The sequence below is a fragment of the Temnothorax nylanderi genome, unplaced genomic scaffold (genome assembly GCF_030848795.1).
Source record: "Temnothorax nylanderi isolate EJ_2023f unplaced genomic scaffold, tnyl_v1.0 TNYL_tig0309_pilon, whole genome shotgun sequence".
In the NCBI taxonomy this organism is placed as follows: Eukaryota; Metazoa; Arthropoda; class Insecta; order Hymenoptera; family Formicidae; genus Temnothorax; species Temnothorax nylanderi.
The window spans coordinates 193,696-216,870 of NW_027249371.1; the positions used below are offsets into that span (position 1 = coordinate 193,696).

Below are 23,175 nucleotides of genomic sequence, written 5' to 3' on the forward strand. Positions count from 1 at the left end.
ATGCGTAATAATTTACCATCGTAGATAGATTTATATGTCGCTATTATGTCAATATGTGTAATAATATTTATTACACAATATCAATGTTAAATTTAGATACACACACGTCGTTATATCGTAAATGTCAATAAAATAAAATTTTTTACTTTTAGTAATTACTCCAAATATCTTTTATATTTATATTGAGTTAAAAACATCATTTTTTAATTTGAAAATTTAGGCGTTGAAAGAAAAAGATATCGCGATCTAAACTCACTTTCTCGATTACTAACTCGCTAACTAACTCGAAGAGATGATTGAAAGTGTGCAAATGCTTCGCGTACCGCCAATCGGCAGGGCAGGTTAATCGCCTTCAGGAAGACGACGGACGGTGATTAACGGCTATCGCGCGTTAAATATGCGCACGTGCGCGCCACAACGAGCCTAATTGTGAGATGTGGGTATGTATGCGTGTGCGTAAACGCGAGTATTGTGCGCACCTTCGTAGTCGAGATTAGTGTAAAAGTTTTTTCCGACTTTCAATTGAATATGAAGATGTCTTTTCTGCTGTTAGATGCTGACTATTACAGCGCCGTTTTACGATGGATATACATGGCTCTGCGAATGTCGCGCATAGTCAACGGAGTAATGTCGGATTCTCGCGCAACAGCTGCGCGTTATCGTAGAAAGTATTATAAAATCATGTTAGCGTATATTAACAAAACATTATTTCTGTCGATAAAGAACAGTTATATATATATATATATATATATATATATAGGAGCAGAGCATAATTCTTATCAATGTATACATGTATACATGTTGCGACATTTAAGAAAATCTTAATTTTATAAGGCTATTAAAAAAATAGACTAAGATCCAAAAGCCTTTTCGCGTTAGTTGGTTGAAATAATATAGCAATATTGTGTTTAATTTTTAAGACTTAAAAAACGCGCACGAGCGACTTTTACAAATCGAGTTATCACTTTAAAACGTTCACAGCCAAGACTGCCATTATCGTAATCTTATCAGCAACAGCATTCGCCACCGTGCGCAGGATATATGTGCATATTTCTTGGTCGTACGTCCGAGATATCGCATACGTCATATGCGAGCACAAATCCTTCGTACGTGCAGCAGTTTCGTGTCACGCGACTGACGCATGAAGAGCCTATATCCGTGAGATAAAGGCCACGATTTTGCATAAGGACACACAAGTACACGACGTAAATGGAAATAAATGCCTTGACAAGGGAGACACCCGGTATACGAGGGACACCATATTGTGCCGCGTAACTTACGCCGGACATTTCGTTCATTGTTCGAAACAGTTTGCGGATTTCGATTGCAAATAGTTGAGCTAAATTACAGATAGTTTATCGACGAAAGATGAATGGATTATATAATAGTTGGCCAATAATGTTTGCGCTGCGCGCGAGATTTCACGCACAGACCTCTAATAACTCTAAGTCTAGATAAATCTATACGATGGCAGATTCTCTGTGAATGTTTCGGAATTTCCAATAACGTAAGTGTGTGTGTCGTATCGAACTCTACGGTCTTAGTCGCACCTCGCACCTCGCACCAGTCAAGACAGTCAAGTCGAACACCGACTGTTTTAGAGTGTCGGAAGAAGTCACGTTTGTGTCAGTAAATTCGCGCTGCTCGGCAAATATTGTTACGTGAGCCCCACTTGTTATAATATCCGCTACGTGTGTGAGTCGAAGCCTTCATACCACTATCATATTTCGCTTAAACTTATAAATGATCGGAATCTTTACGGAAAATGCTAGGCATAATTTTGTTAATTTTAATCTTTTCGCGTCTTACTTATGTAATTCAATTTTACCGATGCGTTATGCGCAAAAAATACATACGATAAAACAAATTACGGAACACCCTTTTATCGATCGCGATGGAGTCTCCGGGCGCGGGGCGCGGATACTCTTGTGCCGAGCGGCGAGCGGCGAGCGGCGAGCGTCCGATTAGCGGAGACTAGACGCCACTGATCTTCCTTCGTATTGTCTCGTTCGTTGTACTGTTCTCAACGGACGAATGTGGTTTTTAATCAGTTGCTACGTAACTGATACCGGCCGGACGGCCGACCAGCTTTAGAGATATAACTTTGTGTGCAAGTGTAACTTTGTTCTCTCGTCTTTCGCGTCGCGGCGCGGCGCGGCGCGGCGTGTAAGTTTCCCCGCAGTATGATAATTTAAAAAGTTATGTGAAATACAAAAGCTCATAAACGCGCTCGCGTGCTTCGATTTTTAGCGAAATCGATCTGATCGCGAAAAATCGAAAACATTTCGCGTTCAAATAGTTTTGACGTCACCGTACTATGATTTATACGGTGGTGTGATACACCCTGTACATTTCGATGAACGATAATTTGATAATGATGTATATCTCAATATTCTTTAATAACAGAGGATTACAACGTACATATAACTATAGCTTCAATTATAGCTCTCAAACAAAAATGTGTTTTTTATTATCGAATATTCATAGACAATTCCATATATTGCATATATAACGTTGTGATTGTGAAGAGATGTTGTTATTACAAGATTATTTAAATTAATTATTAAAGCGTTATGAAAATTCGACTTTAATAGTATTGACGACGTACACGAAAACGACATACATGCAAAAGATGTTGATGGAGAACGAGCAAACAGCTTTCAAGTTCAGTGTTAATCGCGAACGTAATGATGTCATCGCAAGAACGATCACTGTTATTAATACTTTATGTGTACGTAGTTCCATTCTATGCATTTAATTCGTGCTTTTTCGATTTTTAATACGAATGAAAGGCTGAAGTTTGATAAGTCAAACCGTTCGTTCGATGGATTCGTGCCAGATAATCCAATGCTGACGATTCAGCTTGAGAGTGTGAGAGTGAGAGTGAGAGTGAGAGTGAGAGTGAGAGTGAGAGAGAGAATGGGAGAGAGATTACTCGCTCTGTCCGCTCCGTTGTTCGCTCATTAAAATTCGCTATCCGCGATCGAGTGTACGTATATCGATCACAAGTCAACGGGCTCATAAAAATTCATTCGATTCCGGAATAAAAATACGTCTCGCGAGTTTCGTTAAAGTTTAAATAGGACGCGCTTCTCCATTTCGATGCTAGTACAAACTATTAAGCTATGAATCTACTATCACGCATATGGTGATGTTTTGCAACAGTCTTCACGCGACACACATTCCTGGAAATATATTTGCAGTAAAATTAAAACATAGATATGTTTACTTGGATCAGCATTGGACAAAGAAGATATACAAGTGCAAATTGCGATGAGTGGCAGTCGTTCAGTAGTGGCAATAGTCGTTTTCTATTTGTGAAAACAATTTCTCGATTCCTTCCGTTTTTATTCCTATTTTTATAATTCCAATAAAAACAATTTTTGGAAACATGGTTATCGGCATACAAAATCATGTCTTCATTATATCAAATGCGCGTGATTCTCGAGTTCGACTAGTTTACGTTGCGAAGCGCGCGCAACATTGATATTGGCCGTGTTCCAAACTCGTAAGAATCGCCTTGACGACAAGACTTTCTAGAACTTGTGATGGCCGCCGATTAATTTGCATTCCGGCATTACGCGAATATCGGTATGCTACCAGTCGCTCTCGGTAAAAGTGACACGCGCGATCGGAGGAGTGGTGATGCGAAATTCCGTCGCATCACCACGGTGCGCGGCGCGGCGCGGCGCGGCGCGGCGCGGCGACGATGCAGGCCACCGCTCCGTGCCGCTTCGCGCCAACCTATAAATAATTCCTAATCCAGTGATCGATCGTCTTTTCCTCTCGCGAAGCGCTCCGCCAAGCAAACGATCGACGGGGTAGCCCTTCGTTTTTATCGTACGAACGGAATTGGAGGATTAAGTCGCCATATGCGTGTCTTTCATGCTTTGACCCCTCGACGTATAATGTATAATGCGTTGCGCATGAGGGTACGATTTAAACTTGAACAGTTTTAATTATACGCGAACGCTTTGTCACAGGACTCGGGTTTTAGGACGGACTAGTTAGAATATCGAATTAATTACCAATGTAATCTACAAATTTGCAAACACAAAATAATATATTAAAAAAGATAACTAATTGTGTAAGACATTTATCTATCTTTTATTCTCTCTCGTTTCAAGACTGGTTGCTTATATTTACAATAGAGTTGTAAATAGATTATAAAATCTCAATTCGTGCCTTCGATCACGATTCGTACACGATCCATTCAAATTCTGATTCATAAAATTTGCCTTAATGACGTAACAATAATGCTGATGCAATATAAAAATGCAACAAGATTATAGAGAATGATGTCACGCGATAAATTATGTTATGCGAGATGAGAACAAACAAAGGTTATAAGATTATAAGATATATTACGGTAGCGGTGGTACGAACAACATAAAATCATCATCGTGTAGCGAGGGTTTCCGAATTATTTCGGCGAGCGACATTGAGCCGATTGAGCGGAAGGAAGAGAACCGCGACGCTTCTAGGTTGAAGACTACTTCGAGCGGCCCACTTTCTTCTCTTTACTTTCACACTGCCGCGATGCCGCGCCGCGGCCGCCGTTCTTCTTTCATAGCGTTTGCTACCCGGCCGGAGGCTTCGCGTAACTCGACGTGAAAACTGCGAGAGGTTCCTTGTATGTAAACGCTTGTATCGTGTGTACATACAACACTACAGCTGTCATCCTGCTTGGCGCTCAATGACATATTTGCCGACTAATTTGGGATTGATGCGTATTCTTAACGAAAATATCTGGACGATAAAATTTCTCGGGGTAAAGGTAACAAGGGTAAAGGTAAAGTTAGTTTACTCCTTCGCTTAGGAGTAAACGCTTTGCGTAAATTTGAGCTTCAAATTAAGGTGCAAATAAACGGATTAACTTATATTCTCCAATTGACTTTACGTAGGATCTTTTTAATTCGAGGCTTAAAATGATAAAGATACGTTATAGATAACGATTGACGCGATAAGTCGTCCTAGATGAGACCAATCGACAACGTAAAATCAACTCCCAATCGATTGAAGAATATATTTGGAAAGAAAAGCTGACAAAGAGGAGCGGAAAGCGGAATACTTTGTATAGACGGCGCGCTGCGGCGGCCACGCTCGATATCGTCGTCGTTCTTACAAGACATGCAAGCGCGGCGTCGAACAATTTCTAACGGGTCTTGATTTCCTCGGCCGCGCCGCGCCGAGGGAATTAAGAAGAGAGTAGAGCCTGAAGGTTAACCCACGTTCGCGAAGCAGCAATGCGCGAGCAGTGCCCCTCGCCGGTATGTTCCTCATCCGAGAATCGTGTCCGGTACTCCGCAAACGAGAACGGATGCATATGTTTCGCATTAATCAGGGAACACGCACACGCTTTTTTTTATGTAAACTTATGGCGCTTCGTGCGTTGTGCTATTTTTCCATTCACGAAAAAGTACAACTAATATTAAATATTGAGTCACGCGCACGCAAAACTCTATCGATTTTTAAATTGCACGTAATATTTTCATGTCAATAATCGCCTAGTTATAATAATTATATACATAATAACTAAAAGCGCAATCGTCGAAGGTTACGAAATTACGAAGTAATAAAATATATCTATTAAAAAATTTCAAGTTAAATCAATGAAAGGTCATTCGCGACATTTGGATATATTCAAAGCGCTAGGTACGCGGTATATAAGTCGCGGTTGTGTCTGATTATTTATTCCACTGTTAAAAAAAAATTGTGTTTAACTTCGTAAGGCGTAGGGCGTTTCCGACTCTTTCGATGTTTCTTTATATTACGAAAAGTTCAAGTGTGCCCGCAAAGAGCGTAGTAGCGTAGTAGCAAAGTACTTAGCATAATCTCGCTTCAAGATGGCTACGCCCTGACGAAGTTGCCTCAACTTTCGGGCGATAGTGTACATCGGCCGACGATCGATGCCGGATGCCATTTTCGAATTCGAATTCCGGCCGCGGACGAATATCGGAGAAACACGCTCGAACCTCGAATTATCTCAAGTTGCCGGTGCATAGTCAACGTCCCAGTTCCGTAAGTTATATTATGCGAGTACGCAAATAACTGCGAAATGGAATTTTAAAAGGGAGGCTAACGTGCGTTCGCCGATGCGTATAAAGCCGATATCTCACGCGCGACCTCGAGACTCGAGCACCGGATATCGTCTCTTATACACGCGGGTGTCCGTTCCATCGTAATACGCGTGCAGCGAAATAGGCTATGGAATGGCTATGGCAACAAAGTCACGCGATTTTGCTTGAAAAAAATGTATTCCATCATTTAACATCGAAAGAGAGTAATCGAGCAATCACGTGTGCATTGTAACGTAAAGTTTGATTACGGAAAGTTGTATTACTTTGTAAATTAAACGATCCTAAAAAAGTTTCTTTAATGTAGCGCATAGTTACTTCCCCCGGCGCAATCTGACCCCGTTTTACGATATCGAAAAAAAGTTTTTCATCTCGGAGATTCCTGCATTATTCGTGAGAGAGAGAGAGAGAGAGAGAGAGAGAGAGAGAGAAAACGGCGAACATTTCATCGGACCATGTAATTAATATACAACTATATATATATAAAACAAGAACATTGAAATATGAAACGTGTAATGTGTGTTATTTTTTACAGCGTTTACTATCAACGATTGTATTGGACGAAGTAATGAATTTCCATCGGAAAAAATATCGGAAGTGACTGGATGGATCGCGTCGTGAAACGTTAACATTGTTGTTTTATATCTCGAGATAAATTCTCTGAAATGTAATGGATGGAAATTCACTATCAAGGTATAACAATCGTCGACAAAGAAAAGTTTGGAAATCAATGTGTGACTGATATATATATATCGTATGATATCTATATATATCACACGACTTTTATCTGTGACAATTTCTTGTGCTTATCGATAACAGGAAACGTTATCGCACCCGTATCGAACAAAGGGTCGCTGTATAAAAAGCTGATCGCATGATATATTCTCACTCTCACGCGTTTCTCTCTCTCTCTCTCTCTCTCTCTCTCTCTCTCTCTCTCTCTCTCGTAAAGATATTTTTATTTACATCATAAAATTATTATTATTATAAAAATTAATATATTTATGTTATTCAAAGTAAGATATCTAAGTAAGGAATTTTTTCAAAAGGAAACATGTCCTTGATTTTCAGTGAAAAATTAGGGGTTTGCGACATTCGAGCATAAAGCATTTTTCGTGTCCCGAGAGGTAATATCATCGACGATATCGATTACGTTATAAGTATCGGGAATCGATAACGAGATGCATCGCCTCCTCTCTCGGCATCGCATCGATCGCAATACGACCTGTAGTATCTAATATAGTGATTCGAGTCTTTAATGATAACGTCAAAATTAGAATATACATGTTTTGCCGTATAACTGATGTATTGTTACTCGTGTCACATTAATATTCGTTGGTAGAAAAAAAGATATATTTTACAATATACAAAAAGAATGCCTTGATACATAAACTATTTTTCTCAACTGTTTTTTAATTCTCATCTAGTAATCTTTTTGCTCACAATCAGTGAATCTTCTGTTATATTTATTATATATTATTTTTTTTATTTCTTATGATTGTGAAATAATTTAGCAAAAAATATAAATGTGAAATTTAAATTTAATAAAGTTAATTCTATCAAACATAATTTCAATAAGTTTTCCAAGTAGGAATTAGTCAATATCGAGTCATTAGTTGCGAAAATGAAAGATATCGAGACATGATTACGTTTGCATTGTCCTTGGATGTAAGTGGACATAACGCTGCGTAGCACTGACAATGAGAAGAATGCGATACTCTCGAACGACCCATTTTCTACAAATGTAAAAAATATTTGTAACTTTGCCAAAGTCTAAATGCAACACGAGTTAGCGATTCCCTAAAAAAATCCTGCTTTTTTATATCGTTATGTATTATAGAAAGTTTATAGAAATCTTGTCCATAAATATTTTCTTACTATTCTTTTAAGAATTCAATTAGAGCTCAATATAATATATTGACTACTCTCCCCATGTGCTTGATTTAATAAGCTGTGTGTGTGTGTGTGTGTGTGTGATGATAAAACCAAGATAATTTGTGTGCTTTTTTCAATTCATCAAAAGATATTCCATTGTGTTATCGGAGACAAAGTATACATATAACGATTGCGAGGCGTAATCATTATATGATAAAATGCTAAATTATAAAAATTGACAGATTCAGGACATAATTACTCGCGGATTAAAAACTTGGGCGTGTTTATGTTTTTGTAATGCTCGGCCATCGTTATCCGCTATCGAACATTTCACGCGAGTAAGTTTAGTCAGCGGCAGCGGGCAGCAGCTCCGCCTTGTGTACCGAATGGCAGAGAGTTAGCTTGAACAGCAAACACGATAATAACTGGATACCTTGACGCGGCTGTACTTCCCCGCGTCGCGTCGCGTCGGGTTGTCGGGGATCAAGAAACGACGCGTGCGTCGCGTGTCCCACGATAAGATCGGTAGTAATACGCTGACGGGTCTCGCTCTCTCGCTCTATCGAAGAGTCGCTCTCTTGTCGGAGACTCTTAGGGCGGACATTCACCGTATCTTCGATTCTAAGCACTCGTTGATGCACATAATGAAAATTAATTCTGCAATTTACAGAAATTCTTCGTAAATGAAGAAAAGTAATTTCGAAAAGAAAACTTTTTTGGACCATCCTGCATTTGGATATTTTCAATGGAACGGACAAAGGATCGAAAGAACAAGAAATACTTGAGAAATTTTACCAGCTAAGTACATATGTATTAAATAACTCTGGAACCATTTTTCTCATAGAATCTTCCTACATTGCATGATGCTGAAAATGCAACTTGACCATAGAGGAATATGATGATAAATTATCTTGATTGTTGTTGCCAGCTCTCTGCCAGCACTCGCGACAGATACTAATTGTAAGATCAATAGCAACGCGACACACGTTTCAAAAAGATAGGTACGTCTTTTCTCTCTCCCTCTTTCTCTCTCAGTTTTTCCAAGATTTATACGAAACATATTCGACGAGTATGCGAAAATATCTCACGCGCTGAGGAGAACGGATTCCGTGTGCCGTTGGCGCGTTTCGCATTTAGGATCTTCTGATTCGCATTTCGCATCTCGATCGACCTTATTATCGGCAACTTATCGGTAGGCTTATCAGGGGAGTAAGGTAACGGGGTAAGGGGAGAAGAAAGAGGGGGACGTATGGATTTACGAAAGATCGTGTGATTCGCGGGTTACGGGGGCATAAGGCGATATAGTAGCTCGGAAATCGATAGCGAGCTGTGCAATTCACTTAATGGCATCCCCTAAGCAGCAGACCTACTGGACGTGATAAATCGTGAAGGTTACCAGACTATTTAGATAAGTACCTCCGCCGCGCCGCGCCGCGCCGCGCGCCGTGTGTCGATGTGTCGTGTGTTCAATGTGTTGCGTGCGTGCAGAGGGGCGCGGGAAATGCCATTTCAACTGGCGATATCCGATACCGAACGATAGCCGATAATCGATAACAAGATGTAATAAACTTCGCGCCTTTATGTTAATCGCGAGCGAAAAGAAATGCGAAAAGAAACTACTACTCAAAACATCGACCTTAAATTCTCTATCTGTCTATGCAACTTATTTACATTCAAATTGCTTTCTCTTTCTCTAGCTCAATCGATAATTCGTATTCTTAATAATTATCGTAATAATGATTTAACTTTACCTGATACTTGATGAGATACTGGCGAGCGAGTCGGTGATTTTTTAATGCATAAGTTTTCTGAATTAAGAAGCAGGCGTAGGTATATCAATGTATTTTAGGCTGCGTTTGGGGAGCGCGCTATTATAGTACTATTTGCTTATTCTATCCTTGTTTTACACCTGATGAGCGATAAAGATAGAATGATGCAATAGCGCTAATAGCGCGCTCCCCGAACGCAGCCTTAGTGAGAATTAGTTTGATTTAAATAATATAAAATTAACGTTAATGAAAACTCGTCTCAATTTTTACAGAATAGAATTATCTTTTTTACATATTTTAAAATAAGGTTCAAAATCAGACTACATGATAATACTGGCTGCGACGATTAAAATCTATTTTAGGAATATTTGTACATACAGCATAGATATTTTTTTTCAGCCGTTAAAATTATCCCGACATATATACTTAATATGAATTAAATCAGCAAAAAGAGAAAAATATTTCGTATATCAAACACGCGAGTAATCAACCCCCATATTCGTGCACATCAAATATTCGCTAAATTTACCAAAAGAACGAACGTCGCGTTGAGTTCGCGAAGCGTTTTCGGATTTATCATATACTCCATCGAGAGAAAAAGAGAGAGTAGGTTTCCTACGTATACACCGTGCAACAAAATAAATACCTGTGCGGATCGAGGTTTCTCGACTGACTGTCAAAGAACCTGACCAGCCGCGCCCTTATTCGAGTTACGCTCGTTGCCACGCAAAAACCGCGTATTTCGCCGCCGCGGCGTTTAAATATCGAGGCGATATCTTGTCCAGCGTTTCGCGCTCGACGGGTCAAAGGCGACGCAAAAGCGAAGCTGATATTTTCTCTCTCTCTCTCTCTCTCTCTCTCTCTCTCTCTCTCTCTGCGAATCTCGCCGAGTTAAATTCCACCAAATTACTCGTCGTCGTCAAGCTAACTTCGCCTTGTCTGTATTGCGAAATTAAAACAAGTTAGTCGATAGAATCGATTTCTCTCTATCGGCAAGGCGAAGGGTGGACGATGGATATAGGTAATGTTTCAACAACATTGTTTTTCGAATTTATGAAAATGCTACGAAAAATGGGAAGATCATTAGGTGATTAAAAAAGAATAAAGCATCGAAGGATCATTGGCTGAAAATACATAACTATTATCGTTTCGTTTATTCGCGTGATATATTTGCGTCAAACGATATTTATAGCGATAGATTTGCAGTTGTTGAGCCCGAGGCCCGAGGCCCGAGACCCGAGACCCGACACCCGACACCTCGTGCGATAGCACTATCGTTGCCCATCGTTCTTTCGATACGAAAACTTGGGCAGATATTAAGTATTTCCAGGATTACAGGTTGTTGAATATGCGGTCGGCGAATATGCACAACCGATCTCGTCAGATTGCGGATCGCGATGCAATCGTTGCGATGCGCTATCGTCGAGAGAACGATACATGTCGACCGGTACGCGTTTGGCATTGTTTCGCGCGTCGCAACGTAGCGGGGAGAGATCGTGGAGATCGCAAATCGCAACGTGGATTATATTATTTATAACAACGTTAAGTCACATTTTGAGTAAATAATGGATTAAGCATCTCGATGTTAATTCCTGATTTTATGTAATTTACATACGTCGATGAATATTAATATTGATAAATAACGAAATTCGGGACAAATGTTGTAATTTTCATGCATTTCTATTTTGTTCGTCGATAATTTCGAGAACGTTTTTTACATGGGCCACGGCTAAAGAATTAAAAAAAAGTAACAGAAGAATAAAAAAAACTCTATTGCGTTTAAGGCTCTATTCTCGACGCTACAATTACAGAGAAATGCGCCTTGTGCCAATTTGTGCAAATAAAGGTGTCAACCTTTTTACCGTCGAAAACAAACGTATCAGAGCCGATATGTTCATCGCGCTATCGCAATCTCATGTAGATTTATCCAAGTTTTTCGATTTAAATCCCTGCGAGAAAGGAGACTTGACGCGCGAGGCCGATCTCTTCTCGTAAGGCGTAAGGCGTAAGGCGTAAGACGAAAGGAGAAAAGAGGATCTCAAGGGGGTCTCCGTTTCTCTCATCGGCGAAAGAATTGCGCGGGTGCTGGCTGGGGTTCTCCAGCGCGGAACTGCGGAAGGAGGCCGCCCGATCGCTGTGTCGCTGTCGCTGTCGATGCTGTCGCGAGCGATCAGGTGGCAGCTGGCAGCTTGCCTCGGCCCTCGGCCCTCGGCCGCTCGACTCCCGAGAGTCCCGAGCGTGGGGATTCTTCGACGCTACAGAAATCACCCTCGACCGTCTCGACGTCCGTCGACACGAATATCGAGGCGTCCTCGATGACCGCGCGCCGCATCTCCTTACCGTATCGGTATCGATATCGGTATCGTTATCGAATGTTAGACAATTGCCTCGCACTGCGATACTCGCTATGATTATATGATGTTGATAGGATAAGAACGTTTGAAAATTATTGTTTGCGTTTTGTTCGCGGCGAAACACCGCGCCGTTTATAATACAATAAAACCCGTAATATCTCGCGGTTGATCGTTAGCGAGGATGTCCCCCCTGGCGCGCGAGTGAACGGGAGTAATGGAGAGCATGGGTAGGGCGGGGAGGGGTGGGGGGGGGGGGAGGAGCAACGCTCGGTGGCGGACGTGTGGAGGTTGCTCAACTTGACATCGCTCTCATCGTGACGTCATTGAAAATCACTTTACCTCAAGCACCGAAACGAGTCGCTCCCGTTGCCGTTGCCGTTGCCGTTGCCGTTGTCGTTGCCGTCGTCGTTCGCACGTAAGTCGCAGCGCGGTGAGAGCGAGCGAACGTCAGCGAGAGATAAAGTTATTGAGTCGAGAGAGAGAGAGAGAGAGGGACGCGGTCCTCGCGCACGTAGGCCCCTACGCTTCCACGGCGCGGCGCACGGCCTGCCAGTGGCACGTTGTCGTTCTTTGTTCTTCCTTCCTGCTCGCGCGCGACTCCTCTCGCGCTTCTCTCCAGTATGCCTCTTCTTCTTTTCCGTCGCTCCTTTTCGCGGGTTAGCACGTTACAGCTGATGGATTTAATTCGGAGCACTTTGGTTTACACAATTCGCTCGTTATACACGCACACATACAAACACGCACATGTATAGATATATATATATATATATATATATGTAGATATATAATCTTTGTTATATGTCACTAGGTATACGACGTACACCGTATATCGGCACGGCGGCGACGGCGGCGGCGACGGCGACGTCAGATGCGCTACCGTTAACCAGCGCTACCGCTACACGTGAACCACGAACCACGCGGACACACGTATACACCTCCTCGCACGCGCGCGCGCCAAACGTGGATTATGCACGTTTATACGTTTACCTGTTCTCATGTACATATGTATTTGAATGTATACGTGTTGATTGAAAACACTCGATGTATTCGCGCGCGCGCGCGCGCGCGCGAGAGAGACTGGTCTGAGCTCCGTTATAGGTAGGCGTACCGGCGTACACGCCAAACGTGGATTTCGCTCAGGTCGGTTGACGAAACACCCGCACGCAAACGAGACCCGAGCACGACTAAACGGCACGGAGTACCGGAGTCCGGAGTATAGCCGTACAGCCGACAGCCGACAGCCGACAGCGGTGAGCGGAGTACGGACGGACCGAGGACCGAGCGACTGCGAGCGACCGAGCGTATGCGAGTCGACAGCCGACACCGGCCGAGCGTGTGGCCCACGATGCGGAGATACCCGACCGAGCGCCGAGCGTCGCGGCGTCGTACCGCTACGACACGAGTTCCGAGTCGTTTTCCCCTCCTCCTTCGCGTCGACGTCGACGCGTTCTCCTTCCACCTTCCACCTTCCACCTTCCACCTTCCTCCCCTTCCTCCTTTCTCCTTCCCGTCATCCTACGTCCTACGTCCTACGTCCTACCCGCGTGCGTACAGCGTACGGCGTGTACGGGGCCATCTATACGGGGTCTCCTCTGCTACTACCTCCCTCCCTGCATATGTATATGTATGTATACATATACGTGTACAGACCACGTCTCTACTTCTCCTCCTCGTCCTCTTTCTCCTCTTCCTCCCATCGCCATCGGCTTTTAAAGCCGTACGCGTCCTTCGGTACGCGAGAAATATAACGCGATTTTTCCTCGAAGCACATTGCGACGAGTGAACGATTTGAAAGAAAATAATTCTTATTTCGATAAATTAATTTTTATTGAAAGTTTTACTTATTATTAAAATCTTCATTAATGGCTGTTGCAAGATTAAATTGTTTCTCTGCGAGCTGATTCTTTCGACATTGTACGAATGCGCATTGCGCGGTACGAACTGGTCGCAGTCGACGCGATGCGATGGTCGACTAACAATAAAAGAGGCCTAGAGTGAAATAAGACGCCATCGCGAAATCGCTCTTGTAATACATACTAACCAGACCTTCGAGTCCATCGGCTTGATCGGCTCGACAGATCGACAGATCGACAGACTGATAGAAATCTTTCCGTGATAATGTTCGTGTTCAACAAACTGACTGGCTCACTTCCAAAGACCATTGCTATCTTTAATTTTCAAGAAATGCGAAAACATTCGCTACTACGATTAAAACATAATGATGAAAGTAAATTTTATTACTTCCATTCCGTCTATATCGTATGGCTCGTGATCAACAGTTAGACTACAGTTTTTTCTAGGAAAAAATATCTGCATGAGAAATACCGTAGTAAAAATTAATTATTGAGATTTTAGAAATAAATCCCTTCTTAAACTTGCTAAACCTTAACTAATCCAATGTTTGATAAATTAAATTTATTATTGAAATCACAGATTTGAAAGCTTTGCTTTCTGGACTTGAGAAGATTGTAAATTATAATTAAGAATATTTACTCTGAGAATATTTTATTGCATTCCATGGTAATTGAAAGTATCAAATATCAAATGTATATTTTATAAATATATGCGACAAATTGCTCATATAGAATAATACTTAAGATATTGGCCGTGAGATAGAGAAAGACAGAGTGCATAAAATTGAAAGCGCACTCGAAGATACTTTTATTGACTTTCGAAAAGAATTCTGAAGATTAATAGGGGGAGGCAGGGGAGGGAGGGAGAGAGAGAGAGAGAGAGAGAAGAGGCGGAGAAGCGTATCTAGTACGCTTTCGACCACCGCACGGTCGACGATCCAGCGCTTCGGAGTTGCAGTATCCGATTGTTGCTCCGGAGTAACGAGTGGCGAGCATTCAAAGTGTATTTCGCATGTTTTGGGAGCTCAAAGAGATCGCACATTTTCATGAAAATTATCTGTCGAGATTAAGTACAAAACTAATATAAATACACGTCATTCAAAATCATAATATGTATATATTATATCATACAATTATTATATTAAGTAATGTATATAATAAGTTTTTTATGTCACATAATCAGTAATATTTTTCTTGTGAAATTACAATAAAATTGAAATGGTCATCTGAAAGTGACGTTCGCTTATCGTTATATTATTTAGAGAAAAAGGTTTCAGGCGATGGAATGGATAGATAGGCCAGAGGTGTATTTCGCGACCAAGGGTGGCGGTGGGTGAGAAGGGTCGAGTTAAAATAAAGCGTCGAGTAGCGCGGGGGTGGTTTGGCGTTTCGCTTAATGGGCAAGACGGCGTAACTATGTTACGCGATACGTATTGCGTTTGAGTAAAGGTTACACCTACGGATCGACAAAGACACCCACGTGACGCGACACGCGTATATACGTGGGCGTAAAAAATTGCGGGGGTGTACTTTGTTAACCAACACCTGTGCCGCTTATTGTTGAACTTTTTGGTACGCGGGAAATGTCGTCACCGTTGCCGTATTATCGCTGCGCGCGCTGCTCTTTTGATTAAAACTGAAAATGCACTCGCAACGGGATACGTTGTAAATTACATGTCGCGCTATCGCATACGTATTCAGGAGCGTGCTTAATATCGTCATGAACATTAGGTAAAAAAGCCAGCGTACATTCTTGAAGATTTGAGATAGAGAGAGAGAGAGAGAGAGAGAGAGAGAGAAAGCGCTGCAATTTCCAAATTTAAAAATCTTCCCGAAGAGTATTCTTCTCAATAGTAGATAACTTATTTATAATAATAATTGTAACAATTATTAATACAAAAATGGAAAATATAATATCTACAATAATACAATTTTTCCTGTACATGTTATGTTTTCATAAATGCAAAGTCATCATATACTTACAATTAGCAAACGCAATAAATGCGCTAGCTTTCTATTGACCTTGCTTCGTTACAGTGATTTGCGTCCTCGTTAGTATAATCGTATTCGCATCTTGTACGAAATATTCTGCTTGATTATAGTTGATTTGTTACGTAGGCGTATCATTTCTAATAATTATCTGATTCTCTGAATCGTTAGTGCACGGGTATCGATCGTTACATGGATTACAATCAACAACCCGAATTAATTTCGATACGCTTATTATTAAACCGCTATCTACGGTACAATTTATTTGAAGCTCGTTCGTGCTGTACAACATTAAGCGATTGGTTTCATATTGTATTATAAATTTCACAGTTTCTAGAACTTTTCAATTAAAGGGATTCGTACAATCGATATGAAATCGATTTGATTTTCGATACCAAAGAAATTTGATGAAATGTCACCTACTCCATTAGCATTTATTAGTATTCAACGTTAAATATCAATGTTACTAATTATCAAATTATTCTCAAATCAAAATCCGCTTAAAATTAAATTAAATACGCAATCTAGTTGTAATTTTTGTTGATTCTTAAAAATATATTTAGATTGCCATGCAATTGCTCATTATTTATTTCAAAATTGAAATAAATAACATTTTTTAGATGATTTCTAATATACATATATGATTTTCGATAGTAGATGTAGTATTCTGAAACATATAATGTATAATAGGAAGATTATAAGATTGCAACGTTTCGCAAACTGCTTTATTTACACCTATATCTATATTTGCATTTATATTTGAAAAGCTAATCACTAGTATCATAAATATTTGTGTGTGTGTGTGTGTGTGTGTGTGTGTGAAATTTATAGTTTAATAGTTTAATTTTGATCATATCTGCCAAGTTCCAATTTTTGATCAAGTATAAATGAAATGACATTCTTGTACAAAATTCAAACGCCGCGCCGGTAATACAGCCGTATATATAAACGATAATTAATTGAAAGTGCAAATCACTCAGCTCACATATAACAACATGAAAAATAAAAGAAAGTTACCCGATGACTCTTGCTCGATGTAAATTATGTACAGTCAATGAATAATCAAATTTTTGTCTGACTATAATTCTGCAATAAGGACAGTTCAAATGACTTAAAAATGTAATGACGCGAAATCTTAAAAGACATTTTATATGTATGTGCAAAAGTAGTGTAATATTCTATCATATCGTGTCAAGCATTCTCGATATCAAAATATAGTCAAAATATAATCAAAGTATCGGAGTATTTTTCAATCTAATACGACTATATTACAGAGTTAATCGCATGTATTGAAATGCGAATTCGAATAATATTATCTGAATCTGTCCGCTATACTCCTCGGTCTAGTATAATTTAATGAGAGAGCCAACGAGAGCCGAGGGAACAGGTAGAACGAGAGGACTGAGAGTACTTTAGCGACGAGGAGATGTCCCGCGCCTGTATTTCTCCGCTTCGTCTAGCTAAGAAACTTGGTACGGGTCTTTAGAATACAAAAATCTTTTACCTCTTTGATTTACCTCGCGCCCGCGGGAAGAGAGGCGAAGAGATGTAAGCTGAAATAGGATATAGTTAAACAAAGTCAGAAATTAAGTAAAACATATTCACTTATATCCTCGATAAGTACTCACGAAATAAAGTAGATTCATTTACAGATTTTAATAAGGAGTACTTATTGTTAGTAAATCTTATACGTCAAGTATTTATCTTATATTCAATTAGTTGGAAGTAATTTATAGATAGAGAATAATTATTCTAGAAATAATTGCGAGAAGGATGCGTATAAACGCTTGTATTCCTCTATCTTAAATTCTTCCGAGTGTTCTGATTATTAAGATTTTGACAGGATTAACTTAATTTTTTAGATACTTCGGATTAATGTCGAGACGTGATGATCTCACGTCGATACTTTGGCATCGCGCGCATTTCGATATTTTGCACAATTGTACTTAAAAAACGGACATCATAAGTATATAGTCAGTCCTACGGGTGAATACCGCTATACCGCTATGTGCAAACGAGTACCGAGTGAGTTTCCACTTTGCAACACTCGCAACGCGCATCATTCCCCCTTTCTTCTCTGCCTTCCTCTCTCCCTAAGGCAAGTTTGTCCCACCTTTCAGTCTCCGCTAGTAGTCTCGTACACGTTTGGTACTTCCTTGCTCGTCCTTCTGAAATATACTCTTCTCTCTAATTGCTTCTCTCCTTTCAACGGCTCTAAAACGCTTAATTCTACGACGTGCAGAACGAGGATAAAAATAATACGAAACTTTTTTTTTAGCTGCAAATATAGAAACCGTTTCTAATCTCACAGAGATCTTTTTCGAAACAACCATTTTAGGATGTTCAATGTTCGAATGTTCTTTATTGCAAGATGTAAAAATTAAAAAAAAAAAAAAAGAATTCGGATGAATTATATTAAAGTAACAAATTTTGCAGAAAGTTATGCTCACAATAGTCTTTCAAAAAATGTAACTTTGAAATCTTATAATATTCTAAAACTGCGAAACAAGATCGCACACAAACGGTAACAAGAATGTAAAATGTAAAGGCATTTGTTATTTCTATATCGATTATTATTATTCCTATATTATTACTCCTGTATCGTACAGTCGAATCATTTGTTATAGGCATTAAATTTCGACTTTCGCATTTACGTTCGATAATGGCATTCCTATTTTTAAAATTTTGTTTACAATTAGTATCTAAAATAGCTTCTATGTGTAAACGCATTTGCGAATTGCTGCGCAAACTGCTGTTAGAAACTCGTGTACCGAATTATGCAGACACGTTTTTGTCTTTGTCTCTACAAATGAAACATTTCCATGAAACGCAATCTTGCACAATTCAGAGCAAGGTTTCCTAGGACGAGATTAGACAAGATCCGTTTGAGATAACGTCGAATTTTTACATTTGTGCAATTTGCATTATTTACTGTGAATATAGCATCGGACTCGATATTGCTCTATCGATTATACAACGGTTTATATAAATATAAACCAATGAGAGTCGATGCACGAGAAAGAACCGAGTCGAGGCAGGAAAGTAGAAAGAGAGTAGAAAGAGAAGAAAAGAGAGCGAAACGTAGTTGAGATTTTCTCAGCGTGATTCGGATGTCGGGCTCGGAGCCGCGCCGCGCGCCGCGCGCCGCGCGCCGCGAGCCGGAGGAGTTAGCCGCCTCCTGCTAACCGAGAAAAATTGCAATATACTCACGAAGGACGGTCGAGGAAGTGGAAGCTATAGGTATGGCAGAAGGCAGAAAGAGCGGTGCGGTGGCACAAACGGCATGGCGCCGCGCATCGTGGGGATAGGGACTAGGGCTCCTGGCCCCGACCCCAACTCCGGCGCGGAGCGAACATCGAGGAAAAAGAGTGAACCGCGCGCGCGAAGGGGGAAACGACTCGAAAGCTCGGAACTCTCGTGTCGTAGCGGTACTCGTTTTCTTCTTGGTCGCGTTCGCGTATCTTGTTGCCGCGAAATTGAATAACCGCGATATCGCCTCGCGACAGAGGGAAAAAGAGATGTAGTACGCAAAATCGTGTTTCTAATTTTGCAATTCCGAAGGTACTCGCGATACTGTCCGTTAGCCTAAATCACGGACCTCCGAAGAGACATAATTGAGCTGAGAACGAGAACGAGAACGAGAACGAGAACGCTCTTGAGACTCGAGAGCTATATTACTGATAGTGTGCGCGAGAATGCTGTACAGTTCGCTAACTGTCGCGCTGGAAAACCAGCCGTAAATGGATAACATTGATAAGCAACCACGGACATCAAGTCCGCACATACACACACACATACGGACATTTTTTTTAATGCGATATTTCGACATTTTAAAACACTCTGAACATATTAGCATCAAAAACTCAAAAAACAATCTTTTCTTTGGTTTCTTCTACCCCTATTTCATATATAATTCATTTAAATTTGGCTGATTAGACTCAACTCTATACGCAATCAAAGGTTCATATACGAAGTTTACGAAAACAAAGCTTCCTCTGTGAGGAAGCAAAAGGCTCTACTTGAGCCATTTGGCAGCACAGAGATATAGAAGAATAGGAAGTGAAAAAAATCGAAAACTTGTTAAATGCGTTATTATAATTACGTATATTATAATTATAATTAGAACTATATCTTACGTAAAATTATTTTCTATTCAAATGCTTGATAATGTGACTGTTGTCTCCGTTTGCGTATATTCCACTTGCCACACGAGGGTCATAGACTTTTACCCTACTTTCTCCTAATCGCATCAATTATTACGAACTCTCAGCTCTCGCGTATGAAATCATCTAGCAGTATCTAATTGACGAGATATTATTCGATGTTTCCCCGGGGAAAGAGGACTCGTAAATCTGGATTTACGAAAATCGACGAGGAGGTATCGAAACTTTATCTCGAGTCCTCGACTCGCCTGTGTTGTAACATAGAGTCACGCGAGTTATTGACCCAAAGCGAGATGTTCCTACCCCTGCGCCGGGCGGCAGAGAGAGAGAGAGAGAGAGAGAGAGAGAGAGAGAGAGAGAGAGAGAGAGAGAGAGAGAGAGAGAGAGCCGCTTGAAAAGCAACAAGCCCATATATCGTTGTATATGTATATACCTACTCTCTCAGTGGTATCACAGCACTCGCACAAAGATCGAACCCATCTCGGAGCGCTTCTGAAAAGGATCTCGCCGGACCTCTTCGGTAACGCGAGATAGCGAGGTATAACACTTCGTTATGAAGTGAAGGTTGCGCCGCGGCCGCGGCCGCAACTTTCAAGCTGTTTTCTATGGTAAACCTTCCTTTCTCCTGTACTGTGCAATAGCTACGGTATATGCGTCGCCGTCCTTCGTGCGATGTTAAAATCTTGACGTTTTCCGCCAAACGTTAAGTGCCACGCGAATAATTGACAAGCGACTCGATTGATGCTTCAAATTTATTAGGGAGTTTTTGCAATACCGTCTTTCAAATACGGTAACTATATCTGAATTGTTCAGATACATGCACTATGTATCTGAACAATTGAGATACGGTTACCGTATCTGAAAGACGGTATTGCAAAAAAAACTCCCTATTCTCCCAATTTAAAACTTCGTTCTCTAATTTACAAATGTGACATAAGTTTCGAATTTGTTACATTTTTACTGACAAATTCAAACATATACCCGATCTTGAATGAAAATTATCAGTATATGAATAACAATTATTATTATTATATATCACTATTTTACTATTTTTATCAGATTTTTTATCAGAATACTTTATCAAATACCGTTCTTTCTTTTTTATAAAATTCCAACAACAATATAACCACAAGTATATTCTTATTAATTCTTACTCGAAATTGTTTCCGAAATCAGATTCTGCAGTACCGCTCCACTGTGCATGATGATTCATGTATGACGACGCGCGTATTATATGTATAAGCAGGTACAGGAAAGCGTAAATTATTTACGCCAATCACATATTTGAACATCGACATCGTGTAACTGGAAGTTCGGCGAACTTGGTCGTCCCGCTCCGCGAATTTGCCCCGGACAAGGCCGACCGCGCTCGACCCTCCCTAACTCGCACAGTCTCGACTGCTTAACCCTTTTAACCCTTCGGCAATCCCGCCGGATCCCACGGAAATGTAGTCAAAGCACGGACTTTAGAGCCGCGCGCGCGCGCCGTTTATTCTTATTGTTAGAAGAAGATCTCGTAGTTGCCGCGATTATAAAGCATAGCAACTAGCAACATTATCTACATGGCACGAAAGGTTTTTTTGAGTCGAATTTCTTGTCAAATTGGAGTATGTGTACTGCGAGATCGAGAACCACCCGCCGGAGGCCGATGCCTTCCTTCCGAACTTGTAAGTACTTCATCCAAGGAAATAGAAGAGCTATTAAAAATTTTTCGAATTAACTTACGTGCCACGCGAGAAAATAATCATTATAAGCAAATACTTTATAATAGCAATAATTTATCCGCGATAGCTAGAGTAACTAAAAAAATCAGGAAAAATTTAACACAATACAAATCGAGTTTCTGCCATTAACCGTTCTTCGAAAGATTGAAAGGAATCATCATGGAAATAAGTGTCTGATCAATACAAGTTGCACACGACTTGATAAAATTATTATCGATAAGCTTCCCGCGCGAGCAAAACGCGCTCAAGACGTCATCTACAACTATAAATCTCATAGAAAAGGCACAATCTAAACTTCATATTTTTGATCTCTCTATTTGCGACGAGCGGAGCAATCGCTTTTCGATGTAAAAGTAAAAAAGTTTAGATGGTTAGACTGAATAGTCGTTATTAATCCTACTGTGGAGATATAAAAGGAATATGTTCGTTATAAGATTTAGTTTCATTATAAAAAATGTTCAAGATATATCTTCATTTTAATATCACTATATATTATTGCACTATATAATGCATAAATAAAGAAAGCTTGCTCATACTTTTAAAATTAAATAAATCTATTATATACAATTTTGAATTAAATAGGTTAAAAATATGTTATACATTAAAATGTATACATTTAGCGCAGGAGGTAAAAAAGTTTGCATGCTTATTGAATATATAAATTAAATCCGCTAACAGGATAATTTTCGAAATTTTACTTTATATTCTATATGGATAAAAATATTTTCAATGTCACATCTCGCTTCATCGAAATAACAGATTTAATTACAAATTTCAAGTATAACCAATTCAATTCGTCGAATTTAAATTTGTGAAAATCGTATGGCATTGCTACGATATTTGCAACATGCAAGCTTAAAGGACTGATTCACAAAAACAAATTCAGAGCAAGATTAATTATCGCGTATATATTATAGAACAATACGAAGTACTCGTATTCTATGGCCGAATAAACAAGCCGCACGGAGTCTGACCCTCTGTCCCCGGATACTGTGTAAGAGATCGACTCCGAAATACGCCAGAAATAGGGATAATTCTCCGAGTGGAATGGACGGTCTCTCCTTCCTCCCTCTCTCTCTCTCTCTCTCTCTCTCTCTTTCACAGCAGTTTCGTTCGTCCGGTGGCTCGTGTCTGCTCAATTACGAGATACCCGGTGTGTAAAGCGCCTCGAAGGGAAGGCCACTCTCCACACCGCAGCTAAACTCGTGCGTTTTTCTCTGCCCTCGTATATTTTCTGTCCGTCTCTTCTCCCCCGCTCTTCTCTACACTCCGCGCCACCTCTCTTCTCGTCGTCCTTCCATCTTCGATACAAACACAAACACAAACACATACCGTACCCATAGATACATATTATACATATACACAGAGAGA

At 40.3% G+C, this 23,175-nt stretch overlaps 1 protein-coding gene across 1 annotated transcript in view; it reads right to left on the reverse strand.

The window, feature by feature from the left end:
• LOC139780992 (uncharacterized) overlaps positions 1–13,389 on the reverse strand; it is a 40,313-nt gene extending 26,924 nt beyond the window's left edge. Inside the window, exon 1 of the mRNA XM_071719745.1 lies at positions 12,415–13,389. The gene's annotated coding sequence lies outside the window, so the exon portion shown is untranslated. The remainder of the gene's footprint in view (positions 1–12,414) is intronic.
• Between the last annotated feature and the right edge of the window lie 9,786 nt (positions 13,390–23,175).